The 4,716-nt window shown below is 40.1% G+C and overlaps 1 pseudogene; it reads right to left on the minus strand.

Moving 5' to 3' along the window:
- Positions 1 to 800: 800 nt before the first annotated feature.
- LOC127786239 (uncharacterized) lies at positions 801 to 4,097 on the minus strand (annotated as a pseudogene).
- Positions 4,098 to 4,716: the final 619 nt, after the last annotated feature.

Below are 4,716 nucleotides of genomic sequence, written 5' to 3' on the forward strand. Positions count from 1 at the left end.
CAAGTTGAAAAATTAATGACAATTACTTCGAAAAATTATTGTTGTCTGTAGTAAATTAAGTGGATAAAATGTAATAAGCAAATATATGATTTAAAATTAATAAAAATTCTAATAATCATATATACTTAGCATGTGAATGATATTAAATTTTTAAAAGTTGTAATTAACATATGTATATACATACGACATGCATGATTTAAAATTAATAAAAATTCTAATAATCTTATATAATTAGGATATGAATGATATTAAATTAATTGTTAAAAACTCTAATTAACATATGTAAATACATACGACATGCATGATTTAAAATTAATAAAAATTCGAATAATCATATATAATTAGCATATGAATGATATTAAATTAATTGTTAAAAACACTAATTAACATATGTAAATGCCACAAGCATTATTTGAAACTTTTAAAAATCCTAATTATCGCATATAACTAGCATATGCATGATTTAAAATTGTTAAAAACTCTAAGTAACATATGTAAATGCCACATGCATGACTTAAAACTTTTAAAAATTCTAATTATCGCACCTAACTAGCATATACATGATTTAAAATTGTTAAAAACTCTAAGTATCATATGTAAATGCCACATGCATGATTTAAAACTTTTAAAAATTCTAATTATCGCATATAACTAGCAATTACATGATTTAAAATTGTTAAAACCTCTAATAATCGTACGTAATTAACATATGTCATATAAAAATTGATTTATATGGATAATCAATACATCCAAAATAGTTTACATCGTGTACACAATAATTATGGCAATACATCGGCGGTGACGGTTGACCGCACGTACTTTCTACTCACTATTGTTCCCTCCTTGTGATTGCTACGTGAGTAAGAGGTGTCTTCATTTGATAGGAGGATGCTAGGGTCAATCGTCACCGTGAAAAGGGGTTGCCCATCAAACTGATCATAATCCTCGTCAGTCTTGTCCTCAACTCCGACGATTTTTCTTTTGCCTGGGAGAACCACGTGACGCTTCGGCTCGTCAGGCCCTCTGCCCTTCTTTCCTTTGCTAGACATGTCTTTCACGTAAAAGACTTGCGTTACATCATTGGCAAGGACAAAAGGTTCGTCCGAGTATCCAACCTTGTTAAGGTCAATCGTTGTCATCCCACTGTCATCAATCATTACGCCTCCACCAGTCAACCTAACCCATTGGCATCGGAACAGAGGGACCTTGAGAGGACCATAGTCAAGTTCCCATATGTCCTTGATGGCACCGTAATACGTGCCAGTTGTTCCTTCGTGTCCCATGGCATCGATACGAACAACGCTGTTTTGGTTCGTGCTGTTCATGTCTTGGGCTCTCGTGTAGAATGTGTACCCATTGATCTCATATCCCTGGAATGTCGCGATCAACCCAGATGGTCCCCTCGCCAGGAAGGCCAGTTGTTGGTTGATCGTCTCGTTACCCATGAGATGTTGTCGTAGCCACGCGGGGAAAGTATCAATGTGATGCCGTGTAATCCATGCATCGGACTTACCGATGTTTCTGGCGCGAACTAGAGCCAAGTGCTCCTCAATGTAAGGAGCTACCAATAAAGATTGTTGCAAAACCGTGAAATGGGCTTTACGGAATAAATTGTTGTCTACCATCATTATTGCTTTCCTTCCGAGAGTTCCCTTTCTCCGTAGTCTCCCTTCATGGCGTGATTCAGGTACCCCGATTGGGCGAAGGTCTTCAATAAATTCTATGCAAAATTCGATGACCTCCTCTGTTCCATACCCCTTGGCGATGCTTGCCTCTGGATGAGCACGGTTACGAACATATTTCTTTAGAACGCCCATGTACCTCTCGAAAGGAAACATGTTGTGTAGGTACACAGGCCCGAGAATACTGATATCTTTGACAAGGTGACAAAGCAGATGCGTCATTATATTGAAAAATGAAGGTGGAAATATCAACTCAAAACTGACAAGACATTGCACCACATCATTCTGAAGGGCTTCTAATCTATCCGGATCGATGACCTTCTGCGAAATTGTGTTCATGAATGCACATAGCTTTGTTATTGTTGCTTGGACATTATCTGGAAGGATACCCCTTATTACAACTGGTAGCAGTTGTGTCATCAACACGTGACAGTCATGAGACTTTAGGTTTGTGAACTTCTTCTCCTTCGTGCTTACTATTCGCTTGATATTCGTGGAGTATCCAGACGGTACCTTTATGCTCTCCAGGCATTCAAACATACTTTCCTTCTCTGCCTTGCTAAGAGTGTAGCTGGCTGGACTCAAGTAATGGCTTCTTTTCTCCTTTGGTTTCGGGTGAAGGTCGCCGCGTTGTTCCATATGCTTCAGATCATTACGTGCTTCCAGTGTATCTTTCGACTTTCCATATACACCTAGGAAGCCAAGAAGGTTTACGCAAAGGTTCTTAGTGAGGTGCATCACGTCGATTGCGTGGCGGACGTCCAAGAATTCCTAATAGGGTAACTCCCAAAATATAGAGTTCTTTTTCCACTTCGCCGCGTGACCATCTTCGCTCTCTATAGGCTGGCTTCCAGGCCCCTTTCCGAACACTACTTTAAGATCTTTAACCATAGCAAACTTTGTTTTCCCGCTGCGATGTTTAGGCTTCGTACGGTGGTCCGCCTTATGTTCAAAGTGCTTGCCTTTCTTCCGTACCGGGTGGTTTGTTGCAAGGAATCGACGATGACCTATGTACACAACCTTCCTACAATGCTTAAGATACGTACTTTCTATTTCATCCATACAGTGAGTGCAAGCCTTGTACCCCTTGTTGGACTGTCTGGATAGGTTGCTAAGTGCAGGCCAATCGTTGATGGTTACGACCAGCAGCGCTCGTAGGTTAAACTGCTCTTGTTTGTCCTCGTCCCACACGGGGACACCTTCCTTCTTCCACAACAATTTAAGATCTTCGACCAGTGGTCTTAGGTACACATCGATGCCGTTACCAGGTTGCTCGGGGCCTTGAATAATAATCGGCATCATTATGTACTTCCTCTTCATGCATAGCCAGGGAGGAGGTTGTAGATACACATCGTAACGGGCCAAGTGCTATGGCCGCTGCTTATCTCTCCAAAAGGATTCATGCCATCCGTACTCAAACCAAACCCTTTGTTTCGTGCATCCTTTCCAAAGTCTTTAAATTTTCTGTCGATGTTTCGCCACTGCGAACCATCGGCGGGGTGTCTCAGCATCCCGTCCTGTTGACGCTCTTCAGCGTGCCGTTGCATCATTCTAGCATTCCCCTTGTTCCTGAACAAACGCCTTAGCCGTGGTATTATAGGGAAATACCACATCACCTTAGCAGGAATTCTCTTCTTTGTTAGCTGCCCATCAACTTCTCCTAGATCATCTCGTCTAATCTTGTATCGTAGTGCTTTGCAAACAGGGCATGCTTCTAGGTTCTCGTACTCCTCACCGCGATATTAGGATACAATCATTCGGACATGCGTGAATCTTCTGAACTTCCAGTCCTAGAGGGCAGACTATCTTCTTAGCCTCGTACGTTGTCTCGGGCAATTTGTTTCCCTCCGGAAGAATGTTCTTGACGAGTTTCAATAAATCGCCAAATGCCTTGTCACTAACACCATTTTTTGCCTTCCATTGCAAGAACTCCAGAGTGGTATCCAACTTTTTGTGCCCCTGCTCGCAACCTGGGTACAACGACGTTCTGTGGTCCTCTAACATCTTGTCCAATTTATGGGCCCCCTTTTCACTTTCGCAGTCCTCCTTGGCGTCCTGCAACATCTGACCAAGATCATCCACAACGTCGTTACCATCAGCATCCCTTTCCTCCTCGCCCGTTTGATTTCCTTCAAATCCAACGTACTGAGCAAAGTCCGGAATATTGTCGTCTTCGACTTCATCTTCTTCCATTTCAACACCTTGCTCTCCGTGGGATGTCCAACAATTATAGCTTGGCATGAACCCCGACTCAAACAAGTGGAAATGAATAGTCCTGGATGCAGAACACTCCTTCTGATTCTTACACTTATTGCATGGGCAACAAGTAAAACCCTTATGCCTGTTAGCTTCGGCCACTCTCAAAAAATAATGCACGCCGTCAATAAACTCTTTGGACCACCAGTCAGCGTACATCCATTGCCGAGCCATCTACATGACATGAAAAAAAAGCGTACACAAATAATTATTCTTACAATAATGACAGTCATACAATAATTATAAAATAATTACAAACTCTTTCAACAGTCATACAATAATGACATATCATTATTCATACAAAAATTATAAAATATACACCAAATAATTCTTATTTACTATTTCTAAAGTTTTAAACTAATATTAATGTGTTTTACTTCTTTTAATTTTCATTTTAGTTTGTTTGCTATTATTTAAGATTAACTTTCACTATATTTTCCTTCTCAACTATTTTATAAAACCTTCTTTAGCAAATAAACTAAATTTCTATATATTCTTTCTTCCCCATACAAATTTTCTCTCTCATCAACTTACAACTAAATTTTGGAGACAAAAAAGTGTGCAAAACATAGCTCCAAATGTAATATGACAAAAAAAAATTGGAGGATGAAGTTGCTAACCTTTTAGGCACCTCCGATTTGTATATAATCATCAAAATAAATTCACTAGAAATTTTGGCATGATCTCCCCTCTTTTTCGAAGAAATTTTGAAGCTTGCTCTGGCAGCTGGAGGAGGAAGAAGACATTTACCAACCGGGACTAAAGATCCCGGGGGGGC

This window comes from Oryza glaberrima, chromosome 10 (assembly GCF_000147395.1).
Source record: "Oryza glaberrima chromosome 10, OglaRS2, whole genome shotgun sequence".
NCBI lineage: Eukaryota > Viridiplantae > Streptophyta > Magnoliopsida > Poales > Poaceae > Oryza > Oryza glaberrima.